This window comes from Glossina fuscipes, unplaced genomic scaffold (genome assembly GCF_014805625.2).
Source record: "Glossina fuscipes isolate IAEA_lab_2018 unplaced genomic scaffold, Yale_Gfus_2 85, whole genome shotgun sequence".
NCBI classification, from domain to species: Eukaryota; Metazoa; Arthropoda; class Insecta; order Diptera; family Glossinidae; genus Glossina; species Glossina fuscipes.
In genome coordinates this window covers 1,133,091-1,148,822 of record NW_023998439.1, presented here as the reverse complement: position 1 = coordinate 1,148,822, position 15,732 = coordinate 1,133,091, and the positions used below count along the sequence as shown (strand labels likewise).

At 31.9% G+C, this 15,732-nt stretch overlaps 1 protein-coding gene across 2 annotated transcripts in view; it reads right to left on the bottom strand.

Annotated features, from left to right (window-relative positions):
- LOC119638202 (Y+L amino acid transporter 2) overlaps positions 1-11,423 on the bottom strand; it is a 35,189-nt gene extending 23,766 nt beyond the window's left edge. The window contains exon 1 of one of the 2 annotated variants that reach the window (XM_038034864.1): positions 11,367-11,423. The gene's annotated coding sequence lies outside the window, so the exon portion shown is untranslated. Of the gene's footprint in view, positions 1-1,312; positions 1,444-11,366 lie in introns of those variants that run through there. The other variant, XM_038034863.1, reaches the window with a different exon arrangement.
- Positions 11,424-15,732: the final 4,309 nt, after the last annotated feature.

The following is a 15,732-nucleotide window of genomic DNA, read 5'->3' as shown; positions in this document are numbered from 1 at the left end:
AAGTTAGCATTGGATTCTGATTAAGACTGGATTTAGATTATATGTGAAGGGATACTTCTGGGTAATACCTTATCCCCAACAGGTGAGGAATGTACATAACTGTATTAAGTTTATATTCGGATTTTTTTTTATCCGATATCTGATGCCATGACCTTAGGTCTTACTAACAATAATTGAGACGATTTGAAAAACGTATGGTGCAATAATTGGTAAACAACTAACATTTGGTACAAGTTACAAAAAAAAAATAAAAATAAAAAATAATAATAAATAAATGAAATAAAATTTACGCATTGAAAAAATAAATTAAATCATAAAACTATTAAGCCGATGCTTAAGTATCGATTTAAATTTGATACTATGCGCTTTTCTACTCATACTTCACTCATACGCCACGATAAACATATGAATTCGATTTGCGTTCAGTTGGGTTGAATTTAATTACGACATAAAAAAATGTTTTTTTTTTTTTTTAAAGCTGTTAAGGTTAACAATGTTTAACATCTTTTAAATAATCTTTGCAATGCTCAGTTTTTGTACAACAGAGTTTGCTTTTATTGTCGCCTAGAAATGTTTTTTTTATTTTTTATAATTTTTTAATAAATACGAGGTTATATGTTAATCTATAGGAAATCTTACAGATTTCTTATCAATTTTTATATAAATCATCCAACTTTTTGATGATAACATTCTTTTAATTTTTTTTTTTTTTTTTTTTTTTTTTTTTTTTTTTAATAATAATCGAACTTTGCTACGATAATTTAGGGTGAAAATGAAATTTTTATTTAAAAAGTTTTGCGTAGATAATTTCGTTATATTTTTTATCTTCAGGTACTTAAATATTATCAGTTGTTATAGCACATGTAAATGAAATTAAAAATTATTGTTGTTTTTTTTTTTTTTTAAATATTTTTCAACTTTATATCGAAACGAATGATGAAGAATAGAAAATAGTTAGGTTTTTTTGCTTTCTTTTGCAAGAAGCACTAGAAATGATAAGCAAAACGCTCTCATTCATTTAAATAATTTCTCTACATATTCTTTAAGCACAACAAAAAATGAAAGAAAAAAAATTTAAAAGAAAAAAAATATACAAAAGCTGATTTACAGCTGTTTATACAATGTTTAACGCGCGTTTTTTTTTTCTTTTTGTTTATTTTGTAACCCTTTTGTTATTTAAAGTCACATTTACTTAAATGAAATGCAAACTGAAAGCATATCACAATCATTTGCTTTACGTGGAATTATTTATGTTCAGTTGTTTGTTTGTTTACTGAAGAAGAAGTATAAAAAAAAAAAAAACATAACATACTTTAATTGAAAACGTCGGCGGCAATGCAACAAATACTGCATAAAACTCAAGTCTCATATATATACATATATATATATATATACATATATGCACATATATTATGTGCTTGTATTAATAATGCATTTAATTTGAATCGACAAGTTGTATTTCATGCGTTAGTACTGAGTAGCGAACTGAGCGAACTGAACGTTTTCAATAAATAAAAGCGACTGCGAGTTAAACGTTTCACAGATTTCATATAAAAACAATCTTTTTTTTTTTTTATGGATTTTATGGAGATAGATGTGTAGATGTTTTATTCTTGTATGCATGTGCATGTGCATGTGTATGTGTTTGCATGTTCGGTATGAAGGGAATACACACAGAGAATGAAAAGATTAGAAAGTATTTCTGTGTTGTACTACGCAAGCATGGTTTATCCGTATGTCTTATGTTGTTATCTATCTTCGCCGGAATAGAGCCACAGAGCTGCAACTTGTCGGAGCACATGTGGCTTTGAAAAAAAAGTTCAGTTTGTTTTAAATTCTTGATCAAACATGACTGAAGTTTGAAGCTGCTTTTTATAGTGCAAATACAATTTTTCTTTTTTGTTGCTTTTCTTCTTTTTTTTTTTTTTCTTGCACAAACGTTGGTAACTATTGCGTTCAGGTTCAAGTTTTTTTTAAATTTTTTTTTATTTTTAATTTTTTTTCTGCAATAAAACTGGTTTTGATTCTTTTAATTCGAAAAAGGCAAACGAAAGCGTATTTAATGGTTAAAGAGATATTTCTTCGTTTTTGAAATTTGTAAGGCTTTCATCAAAAAGCACATGAACATTGATCGAAGCGTAGCGTCTTCTCGTAAGGGGATTTAATTTTTGTTTACTCATTTTAAGATTATGCCGGCCGGGATATTTGTTTTGTTTTCTCCTTCTTCTTCTTTAAAATTTCATTTCGTTGAATGTTTGAAAATTATTCAAATTTTTTAATAACGCAATCTTTTCGTTGCCTCTCCTCGTTCCTCTTGTCATTCCTTTAGGCGAAGAAATAAAATGTTAACGAAAACAATTGTCATGCCCCATAAATAAAATACAGAGAGGTTTAAGGAATGAACATAAATTTGTGACGAAGTGCAAGGGCCTTCATAATGATCCTTCTTTTTCCATAGTGATGACATTCGCATCGTGTGGCGAAAGCAGGCAGTCATTTGAAGCAACGCAACAGGCGTTAAGGAATACTATATATAATATATATAATATAGTGTTCCTGTAACAGCGAATAGTTGTGCAACAAATCGAAGGAACTGAATGCAGCTTCAAGAAGACGTTGTTATAAGTCATCGCCTTTTCAACCTTTAAATGGCAATCGCAGGTTCCCCTTCCCGATCGCTTTTTTTTGTAACAAAATGAAAGAATTGTATGTAGGGTGACCAGGATTACGCTATGGGTGGCTTAGGCGACGGCAGAATGTATGTAGTCAAGGCAAGCGTCTAAGAGAGGCATTGAAAATTTATTGATTAGATTCACTAAAAGATTTTGAGCCTTTTAATGGCAATGACGACTATGTCCCGTGGATTGATTACTTTTACGCAGAATTTGAAAACATTGAATTTCAAGAGGATGTCACTATCGCTCGCTCAAGTGGCGACGTAATCCACTTATTGAGAGCAGAGCGTATTCATCGATATGAAAGGTTTTTACATTAGATATTATAAAATGTATTTAATGTAATAGCGGGCGCAGCCTTAATTAATCGGTATAGTTATTGCAAGTAATTTATAGATTTTTAATTCCTCATAAAAACATGTTTTGGCAGCCTACTTGTTTCAAGGCGTGTGATAAAATGACTCGAATTGTTCATAATTTAATAAATAATTTCATTCGCATGTTATTTTGTTTTTTTTTTTTTTTTTTTTGGTATGAAAATATGATTTATTATCCGAAAATATGATATACATATGTATCTTTAATTTATCTTAACATATTTATTAAAAGTTGTACGAGATTTTTTCTAAGTACTAAGGAGAAAAAACATGTTTTTTTCTTCATAAGGCATGGTTTCCCTTTTAACGCGCATAAATGCCACGCGAGTTTTCGCGAAAACTTCTGCCAGGCCACACGTGTTGGTATACTGTGTGTTAGTTAGACGGGATAGTTTAATGTTAGTAGCCGGTGACTGACGTGGCACTCAACGCGTTAACTCTGTTATTATTTCATACGCATCAGATACGTTAGAAGAAGGCTAATTAGTTACTGTCCCGGTAAAGTTGCCACTTCCGATATAGAATTGTTAGAGGATAAGAGCTATAGAATTTGAGAAATTTCTTTGAAAATAATTTCAAAGAGTATAAAATCTTTGTATAACTTGTATTTGTTATCTCTATAGAATTCAACGTGAGTGTAAATACATTAATATTTATAAGTGATCGTGTCATAGAAAATCAGTAAAAAGTATAAAAGCAATAAATGTAATTGAAAGCAGTCCGGCAAATAACACACACCTGGTATGGTGGTGGTATTGATGGGAATTTCTGATGGCAGTCAAGACTTCAACACTATTCGGAGTAATTTCAGTGAAATTATTTACAATACAATTAATACTTTAAGATATTGGAGGCATGAATGAAATAAACTTTTCTTTATGCCTCTCTTGGCATGTGCAAAAAATTAATACATAGAAGTGAAAATTATTTTATATATATATATATGTATATATATATATATATGTATCGCTTTAATAGTAAATTGAATTAAATTCAATTTAGTTTTGCTCTTATTCTGTTTACTAGTTGACTTAGTATACTTTCATATGGGTGCACTTGGAAGAACCTATGCACAAATGAATGAGAAGTGTATGTTGCTTTTTCTTTTTCGTTTTCTTTTTTTTTCAAATTCAATTATGTGTTTATTAGAGCTTTACACGTTTTGTAAACACTACTTAAAGAAATTGCTTTAATTGATAATATCCTCTTCTTTCAGTAAAAGAAGTACAGTATGTGCATACGATATACATATATGTATGTATATAAGTTATGATAAGGTAATGTCTGGCACATTGCTTGCTTGTTATTGAAATCTCATAGTAGTGTCATTCATTCTAAAGCCATGCATTATGCGTATAATGTTATCTAATAATTCTAGCCGTCTACGAAAGCTTATAGTGCTTTTCACTTTATTCATTCTCACAATTTCATCGAAAATGCTTACAACTAATTGTTTAGGTTAACCATTCTTTTGTTTTTTCCCTTATTCTTTCCCTAATTATTATTCGCCGCATTCTCTTTACTGTATTTAGTCAGGCAGGGAGTTCCCATTCCGAGGGGAAGTTTTCTGCTTCGTGCAGATTTGCATAGAATTTTATTTTACGTTGATATTCGACAAATGTGCACAAGAAGCTGATAGAAAAAAAGGGTTAGATTTCGATACGAATTTACTTTTTTTTCTAAGAAACTATGTACAAAGATTTAGATTAAGATATAAACAATTAATAGAAAAACAAGTAAGAACATTATAGTCGGGCAGAGCTGATCATTAAATGCTATACACCACGTTGTCCAACTAAATTCTTATTTTTCTATATAAAGGCATATTTTTCATATGCATATTTATGGGGAAGCTGACCCAAAACGCAACCGAATGTAATACAGGTTGCACCCTTACATAAGGCAGGGTCCAAAAATAGGCGTAGATGTTCCAAATTCTGTACAGTTCATTTTTGTATGAAGTTGTATGCACAGTTCTGGACTTATTTTCATCACCACATATTGAAACTTAGATTTTTCTGCTCTACGAAGTATCAATTTTCGTAAAAATTCTTATTAGGGCAGGATCCAAGATGGTTTAAATTCGGTACAGTTAATTTTTTTATGTTAAATTATTATTGTGATATAATTCGCATCATGAAGTATGGAAAATTGTACCTTTTTGTCGTGTGAACTTCAGTTTTCGTTACATGAGAGGGGGTTCAAAAATTGCCCCAGCCGATCCAAATTTTTCGTAGCAATTTAGAAAGTAGAAATATTGCTGCTTAGCCACTTTTGCCAAGAAATTTTGAAAATTACGATTTTTTGGCTTATAACGGCTTTTCGGAACAGGGCGTTACATGGGGAGTGGACCGATGCAAACCATTTTCAATAGCGTCCTTAGGTCAGAACACGTCACCTTACCAAACTTCGTCAAACTATTTCAAAAATTGTGAATTGTAGCTTGAACACAAATTTACACAGACAGACATCAGACGGACAGATAGGCCTAGATTAATTCAGATTATGATTCGGAATCGATCGGTATAATAATCGGTGGGTCTAACTCAAGCCCTTCTGCGTGTTACATACGTCAGCACCAATTTAATGTACGCTGTACCACAAGTGGTGTAGGGTATAATGACAAACCACGCTGGAGATGTCTCCACATATGTACGATGATCACAGCCAGTGAGAAGTAAGGAAAGAGAACGCGATAGGAAGGTTTATTATGCACGCTTTTGTTATTCGCTTCGGCTTTGATTTTCTGCAATTGCTTGAAACACATGTTCGCTTGGAACGAAGTGTTGTTAGATTATATATCATGTTGCTATTATTCAATTTAATCCACGATAACTCTTATGTCTAAGTGCCACAAAACTTAGTTCAAAGCGCTTTAATTCAATTATAATGAAAATATTTTAATTGTATAAATTTTTTCTCAAGTTAAACATTTTTTTTTTTTTGATATGTTATGAAATTTTTCTCGTTTAGTTTGGTTAATGGTAACGATGACGGCAAATGCGCCATTGAACCATGTTAATTATATCATTTCTGGTTAATTATTATACTCATTTTTATGCTGTACACATTACTTAACCTAATAAACTAGAGATTGAGATTTTAAGTGCCACTGGTAACTTTTTCAAGCCAAAGAAACAATTTTTAAAAAGATTTATATATTATTTTCCTTTTTGTTGTTGCTGCTATTTTTTAAACTCAAAAAAATTAATCAGTCACCTTTAAGTTTTAAATATTTCATCGATACTAAGACTTAAATTGTTTTGTACTGAATGACGAGGAGGATGAGAGAGAAATTCGTGGAGCAATTAATTCCGTATACCTAACATTAAAGATAAATAGTAATAATGAACTGTCAGTTTAGTGTAAGTCGTTGTTGTGTAAGTGAATTGTCAGCTATTACTATTAATTAAGTGGAAGGCTTCATATCTACAGAATTTAATATTGGCATGTCAAAAACGCTATAACTCCTGCATAATTGTTTTGATTCGTGCGGCTATGTCGTAAACACTTGAATGATGAAGATTTATGTCTTCTCACGTTTCCCTTGATAGGTCTTCTTAGAACTTTGTTACTCCTATTGAAAGTTTATTTTACTACTACTAGTGGTACAAGTCCGTATTAAGTTTGTGCGGACGTGTGCAACACCCAGAAGGACTGGAAGAATACCCGCCTTTTATTTTATCGATCGTTTCAGAATCAGGTTTTGCATCGATTTAAGCTTGTCTGTCCGTCTGTCCATCAAACTGCTCATTGTAAATTTTGATAAAATTTTGATAAAATTTACTGCAGCGACATGTTTTGGCCCAAGGACAAACTCTATTGAAAATGGTTCGGATCGAAATACTTTTTTTCGGACCACTTTTCATATAACGCCTTATTTTAAAAACTCGTTACGTAAATAGCTGCAAGCTATTGTAGATTGTTTAATAGGCGGCCGTGCGTCACTGTAATTAACTGGTATTATCACTGCCACGTTAATAACGCAAACGTGCTTTGCAGATCGTATTCACCTCTTTTGGTAAACAAACTGTATTGTCTTAGCGGCGCATGAACAACTTCATAAGTACTTTTAAAGAAAACTTACTGTGTCCTACTGTGAATAGTTATGCATAATTTTTCAGAAAATTTCCCGCCCATATTCTACATACGATTACTGGATCGACCTCAACAGTAAGAGCGGTTATGGTTGGAATACCTAAAAGGAAGTTTCAAAGATCGTACCAAGCGTATATATTCTCGGTCAGCAGCACATTTTCAATCAATCTACAATAAATGTCTTGATCTTACCGTTTTTGGAAGGTCGGCTCTGCTGAGTGCTCAAATGAAGATCTCGCGCGCGCCTTACAGTGAGGGCAAAATAATTATGAATTGCAATAATTTTCAATCACTGGAGTCTTTTCAAGAGAAGTTTTTATTTGTAAGCAAAATGCGGGATCACTTTTCCGATAACAAGCAATAGCCGGTAAAAGATATTTTATATAATAAATATAACTTAAGTGAGTACTCTACACAAGTAAAGAGTAAATTATTAAATATAAATCTTAAATTTAAACAAAATACGCACTTTTAAGCGAACTCATTTTTTGTTTTATGTAGAATGGCGCGAAAATGATATATTGCGTTGTTAAGTGCATAAATTTCAACTTGTTAAAATAATTTATAAACTTTTATTATTGTTTGTTTTTGATGTTGTAATGCTTATGAGTTACACTAATGGTTGTGGTTATGTTATTCTATCTATCAAATAAATAATTACTATTTTTACAGTCTACATCACTTCGATTCACAGCGACTTTTTAAATCGATTTAACCTTGTCTGTCCGTCTCGCTTTTTCTTGTGTACAACCTATAGGTCGCAAATTTTTGGAGATATCTTGATGAAATTTGACATATTGGCATGTTTCGATCCAAAGACGAACGCTATTGAAAATAGTTTGGATCGGTCCATTTTTTCGACCACTTCCCATATAACGACTTACTTTAAAAACGCATTGTGTGGATGACTTCGGGACTGTGTAGGGTATCAAAAAGTGTGTAGGGTATCAAAAGGTAGGCCGTGTCCCTCTTTAGTGTTTGTTTGTTTTTTTTTTTTTCATTTATTTATTTTTTAAATCACTTCATGTTTACTTTGGAAGCTAACAACACATGACCTATCCCTTGTCAAGGTTATCCCGAAGGAATTTGTCTTTAAGTTTTAATTATTTTGTAAATGAAGGTGTGTTCGTTGAAATTCTTTAAAAATTGATATCTTCAATTAATGTTAAGCTTCTTTCATCTTCTTGCAATTAAAAGTGCAATATGTTACACAAAATGAATTATTTTAATGCTGTTTCATTACACATATATAATTTCGTATTAATGGATTTATTTGCATGTAGATAAAGGAATGGCGGTATTGTCTGACACGTTTAAAGCATTTTTCTTTTTTTTTCCCTCTTACTGATATTACAGAACTTACTTTTTACGTTTTTTAAATAATTTTTACACTCTTTTTCTCTCTCTCTCTCTCTCTCTCTCTCTTAAAATTGCTGTATTTGTTAAAAGTGAACTGTGGTTAATATTCGTCTGGCAATGATTGCATTTTAATTGATATTGCATCAGACATAAATTTTCGAAATGGGAAAGTTGTGTAAGTTGTTGTACTACTTGATATAGATACTAGCAGGTAAATAATGATTCAAAAAAATTTGCGGGAATTATTGGAAAACCTACTATGTGTTCAGATGAAATTTTTATTTAAAGTTTAAAAAATAGGTAAAATCTATAAAAACTAACTAAAATCGTCTTTTGTTTCTTGGATTGCCAGCCATCTTAGGTTATTGAGTCAAGCTTATATACGGAAATAGGGACAGACATTTATATTGGGGTCATTTGTGCGTGCGTAATCGAATGTTACAATACGTTGGACCATGTTTTTGTTACCTACTCTAAGGAATTTTTGGAAGTATGGATGAATTCTCTTTAATGTCTTTAAGCCACACTGAGCTAAATATCGCACCTTTGCATCTTTTGACATATTAATTAAATAAACAAAATGTCACTCAATAAGTTCGTAGGATGACATGTCGATGATTTGGAGGTAGTAGCTACTTTTCAACGAAATGTGTTCGAATTTCATAATACGCTGATCATTCCACCAGGTTATAAGTTACTTTTGTTATTTTCAAAATAATGAAAAAAATTAAATTTCATTTTTTCCTTTATGATGAGAAAAAGTACCGCCTGAAATCAACATTGGCTTGAAAAATGTTGTGGCGATTTGTGGATAATTTGCTAATTTTGAGCAAAACAAGCTCCAGTCGCCTGATTGAATACGAATCACATTCTGAATTCACCTGACCTTGTCTTCGGAGAGACTGATAGAATTGTGTACGTTGACGTGTTTTGGACCAAGAACCCCGTTTACGATCAATTCCACTTATTTAGAAATGAACACGGGTGAGGTGCTATTGCGTCCGTAGTGGTGGGATGTGGTCCCCTATAGTGCTTTTATTTGTTTCAGATTAACTTCCGCTACTAACCGTGAGTTAAAGCATTTGTTATCTAGAAATGACTTCAATATCTCTTCATAGATGGGTTTTTTTCTTGTCAAATATTTGATATTAATTTCACCTCCCAGAAATCCAATTAGATGATTGCTATTAAGCTCACAGATACCAGGCAAACTACACGATGCACGTATTAAGTGATTTCGAATTGTAAAAGTCACCAACAAACTATAAGCGTTTAATTTGCCTTCCTAAAGATATGACAAAAATATTCATATGGCATTAAATCGGCCAACAAATTGTCATCGTTTTTGTCATATATATTATATATGATATAATTACTTTTTTAATATTTATACAAAAGCTGTTAATTAAGTCTCGCAATGATGGTAGATTGTGACAAATATGCAAAATATGTATGGCATTCAATTTTTTCATAATCCTGACAAAAGTTTTTTACGCTCAAAGAAAAATTCATAATGATATTGCAAAAATATTTCTCCGGGCAAGTACATATTGATTTTGTAGGTTCACTATAACAACAATCGTAAATCCTTATCAAAGTCAACTGAAATGTTTTTGTATGTTCAACGCATAGAAAACGGTTAGTAAGGGTGTGAAGATACATTTAAGGTAAGTTCTTAACTTATCACATATGGAAAAGAGGTTTTTTTTAAATTCGTTATAGTAAAAAACTTTATAGGAAACCGTAGGTAGGAGACGTCTAACTAAAAACCTTTTAACCTTTCATCGATAATTTATCCATAAAAGTTGAGTACAAACCCCCTCCTAAACACAACGACTTCTATTTGAAAAAAAATCAAATCATTTTGAATTATTTATACTAACGCTGCTGGTGTCAAGTATTCGCCTAAAGACGACTGCAGTAACTTTTTCTATTTCACAATCAGTGTAACTAACATAGATTTTAATAGTTAGTTGAGTAAAATGAGTAGAAAGCAATGGCAATGCAGAGGAGAACGTACTACGCATTTCATATGACAAATTAAAACTTAGTTTAGGTAGAATTTTGTATAACTGACACATTACATTATTACTCACATTGCGATTTAGATAAAAATGATGGAAGAGTTCGGAAACCAGCGAACTCTTCAATCTTCCTTGAGATGTACATAAATGGATAAAATGCCTTGATTTCGTTTGCTGTCTAAGACGATGTCCAGTGGTATTTGCTTTAGATTGTTTTTTGCCAGAGGTTTTTAAAAATGCCTGCGTGCCGGCTCCTGAGCTAGTGGTTTCTGGAGAATTTTCTTGGCGAGGCACGATGCAAATGAGAAACTTTCTCGATTGCAAATCTTTTCTGGAAAAGGGAGGTTCACGTGCCATTGACCAGTGTGCAGGGACATTGAATCTACACATATACGAATGGACTAAGTTTGTAAGAGAAGTGAAACTACCACAGCAGCACCACATCAGCTGCAAGTATTAAACGCTTTATTCTAAACCTTTGCATTTTTATTCAGTTATTTATTATTATTATTATAATTATTATTTTTTTATTTTTTTTATTTTATTTATTTATTTTTTTTTTTGTTAAATCATGGAAACATTTTTATAATACATAAATTCTTAAAGCATTGATAACTAAAGCAAAGTTGTTGCAAACTTATTAAAAGTCATACAATGCTTATCAGTTTTGTTTGTAGGCAAAAAAAAAAAAAAATCGAATTGTGCAGACATATTCAAAGGACAAAACAGATGAACTTTAAAAAGGCTAAGGGGTTATTGTAAGGTAATGGCATAATTTCTCAAGCTGCTACTATTTAAGTTATTTCACTTTTTCGTATCTTTACCTTACTTACTTTGTTTAATGATTTAAAAGTTCGTCTCTTCTACGAACCACGTTTTCTTTTTCCTTTTGATATCATTTAAAATATTATTATTTATAATTTTTTTTTTTTTTTTTTGCACTAAAAGTAAAAAACATTCATATAAATTTCTCTTGTTTTTTTTTTTCTTTTTTCTTTTTTTTTATAAATGCAATTGAAACGAAATTCTTTCGTTCGTTCTTCTATATCTTAACTATGCCACCGTAAAACTGGCTCAAGCAGTCAACACATTAAAATGAAACTGATATACATATCGTGTTATATCGTTGCGATTGTATGGAAGAGTAGCAGCTTATTCGTAAATTAAATATACAATGTGCAGATTAGTTCGGTCTCAGCATCACAACGCTCTCTGAAGCTGTGATAATATCTCATGCACAATGCACTCTAAACCAGGGATGTCTGTATTTGTTTGCCAGCAGGATGAGAGAAATTTATAATTTTTTGTGTGCCATTCATTTTTATATGGTGTTGTATTAATTTGAGCACTTCGGCTATCAAGCATGTTCAAGTTTTCTTTCTCTCACACAGCTAAGGGTATATTAATTTTATCAAAGCGTTTGCAAAAGTATGACAGAATTTTGTGACATATATACATATGTATATGTGTCTAAGAAGACTGCATTTATCTATCCATGTATTCGTGTACGTTTTTACTCTGTATCTTTACTACTACTTACGTTTTATTTTGATTTCCAATGGTTTAGTCATTTGGATGTTTGTTATGTGATTCTATGCTTATTTCTTGATCGTGTAGTGCATTTTTGTGCCTAAATATCCGGACTTTTGAATGCTTCTAAGGGTAAGCATTCTGCTTAGATGGACTTCCCAAGATTAATACGTTTCTACGTTCTTTCTTAACTCACTTGTAGGTTAACATGTTCTACCATATAATCTTCCCTGGAGAAGTCATTCTTCTTTGCCTCGGTTTCGAGTGGGTCTCCTCACCTCTTTCTCAACCCATTGGTTTCTCCCTTTCCCCGCTCCATTCCCTATGCCCTATGCCTAGGTTTTTCTACCTTGATCTTGTTTCAGTATTTGAGACCGAGCCTGTATTTGCTCTCTAATGTTTGCAGTCACCTGAGTGTACTTTCTTTCGTTGAATTTTTTTTCCTTTCCACTGGAACAACTGGTACAAAAGCTTGTAATATATGTAAAGGATTGAAGGAAATTTAAAGAAAACTAATTTTGAAAATATACTAACTATAAGAGACGTTGTTCTTAAGGGCAATTTTTCAGAATGACAACAGTTCAGAAGAACAATGTCCTCAACACGAAGCTTTTAATGCATTCATATACGACTTAAGGAACATGGAAGAGTTCGCGTGGAGGAGTTCCTTGATCATGAGTAATGAGCGGTTGTTGGTTATTCAAAATTCTAATATATGTATATGCATATGTAGCACTGAGCTTCTCCTGTTCACTGATAGGCCTGATAAGCCTGAAACTAATGTTAAAAACAATTAGTTTTCACAATTTTACTTTTAATGATGGGTGTCCAAGCTTCGTCTTAAAACAAATACATGCTTTCTTTTGTCGTGGTGTGTTCCTTTTGAAAATCACTGGCCTGCATGTAAGCAATTGAAACACGTTGTTTGTCCAAAAATTGAACGTTGAATTTTGAAGTACATTTACTTTGGTGTGTGTTTGAGCATGTGCACGCGTACCTAATGTACGAGTACATTATACAAAAAATTTGGCGTTTTTTTTTTTTTTTAGTTGTTTCAAGAAATTTGAGCTTTTTTGTGTGGTTTGCAATTTTTATTGTTTTTCAGGTACGTTAAAAAATTTCTGTTCGTCCAGCCCTCAAAAAAGGAAATAAATGCTTGATGTTGTTTCTTCTTTTTTTTTTTTTTGATTTCTGTTATTGCCTTTATATATTTGGCATTATTTAATAGCAAGTCGTCGATTTAGTTGTTGTTAGTGAGTCTCATATGAATGCTGCTTGCAATGCGAAAGGTCAGCTTTCTTCTTTTATTTTTACTTATTTTTTTTGCTCATAACGAGAATATTATTAATGCGCAGACTCTACTAAGGTTAGAAAGTGTTGTGAAGTGTTCATAAAAATCTCTTGAAAATTTAAATCAATTTATAAAAATTGATTTTATTACTTTTGTCCGAAAATATGGTTTTCATTCTGGTTTCTTTTTTCTATTCAAGAATGTAATACATTTTTAAAATATTTCAAAGGGAAAATTTTCACTATTTTGCGCAGTTTCTCTTTCTCTTTGAGTGAAAGTTTGGGAAAATTGCTCCTACGTCGTAAATCATATTTCCGGACTGGAGGAAAGATAATGAAAAACAGTATTTTCATTCTTAAAGCCAACTGCTGAAAAGATTTCTTTTTCTTTGAGGAAAGGTTTGCAAAAATTACCTTTACAATGTAAACCACATTTCCGGACTATAGCAAAGTTAACCAAAAACGTTACTTTCGACCTTAAGGGCAACAGGTGAAAAGGTTTATTCTAAAAACCATCGAAATAGTCGACATAAATTCCCAAAATTTTGTTTCTTTTTCGGATTCGAAAAGCGTTAAATTGGTCTTCACGTACAATTTACAAATGGGCTTGACAAGCGTGCATCAGTCTTCGCTTGAAAGATGTAAAAATAACGCTCCTAATGTCAATTGAATGGAAGCTACTCTCTACCACTGGAAGATATTGTGGGTGTGAATCTATTTTAACCATTTCCCTCTCTCTCTCTCTCTCTTTGCAAGTTATCCTTCTAAAGCACACATAACATAGTTTTTGGGAATTTATTACAGTGGCAGTGCTGTCCCAAAGAAATGCCATTCGCAATAAAGTTTACTTTTCCTGCTTAACTCGAAAGATAGCGCGGCTAAATCCTTACAAGTGATCAACGATGGATCCGTTGGCGATAAGGCTAAATATTTAAGGCTGTGGTGGAAGGATGAGCGGGTAGATGCTGAGGGTTCAGGTAAACTATGACTTGTTTCACCCAAATGAAGCCTTCACTAAGGAATGCTACTAACAAGAACTGAGCCAACTAAGAGGAAAAAATGGAAGCAATATGCTAAGTGTCTTGACATCGCGACTTTTCGGAATGAAGAAATTTGACTTCAAAACTCGTTCAGGAAACGCTTGCAGTATCTCTCTCTCTCTCTATTTTATTTTATTTTCATTACTTTTTAAGGGATTAAATTTCTAAAAACAACGTCGCTAGGATGTCAGAACAAGTTCACTCTATTCATTACATCTGGCCTGGTTTAACGCGTTTGGTGTCTGAACTTAATTTCTTGTATATATTATTAAAACGGAGAGAACAGAATTTTTGCGAGCAACTTAACGTATATGTCCCCGTTCAAAGTACCTAAAGGATGAGTAAGCTATAATAGTAGATAATTAGTTATTTAATTTATTTATTTATTTAATTTTTATATTTAATTATAATAGTAGACAAAATTCTATAGAAAACAATGGTTTGCTGAGAGTCTACAGATTGGTAAATACAAAAAGATAGGTTGAAAACGTCCTATTAATAATGAGTAGAAGATTTTTGAAAACATCATTTAGGTACGCCTACGCATATCTTGGTTTATTTATCCTTGGTCCGGTACTAAATTCTTGCAAAAATAATGGTGATAAGGAACGATTTTAGGTCTTAGCTTAGCTAACATACGTTTAAACAAAGTTAATACACCCTGTGCACCCACATGGTGTAGGGTATAAAAGTAAAGTAATTCTTAACATTGGTCTATAACGCATAATGGAAAACCGTACTAAAAATGTTGCCCAAAAATTGTTAAAAATATCTATGAAAGCTCTCTACGCGTTAGATATAAATGCCGATAGGCAAATAAGTTCGTACAAGAATACCAAACCATTGTTAGGGGCATCAAACCTGTTTGATCTCTGATACTTTGTTCCTTAATTATTTGATATGTAAATAAATTTGTTAATATAATCATAATAATAATTAAGTCAACGGATACTTAGCGAAATGAAACGCCTGAGAAATAGTTTTGTTTATTTTTATTATTAAGTTTAATATAAATTATATATATATATAATTTTATTTGCATAAAATCTTGTTTTTGTGAATGAAAAATTTATAAATTCAAAGGCGGTGATAACAAGCAAAATACATTTTCATAGCACAATTTGCCTATAATTTGCTTCTATAGACAGGTGGTTGCATTTTAATTAATACCTTCTGTTACGAAAAATACTTTAGGGCGTTGAGGGGTAAGAGACATGTGTGTAGCAACAAGCTTTGCAGGATCATTTACGCTTTGATTTATTGAGACTTTGAATAGTTAAATAGTTGCTAGTAGAGAAATATTATTAACTTTTATAAGATTTCATTTCTTGGATGAACG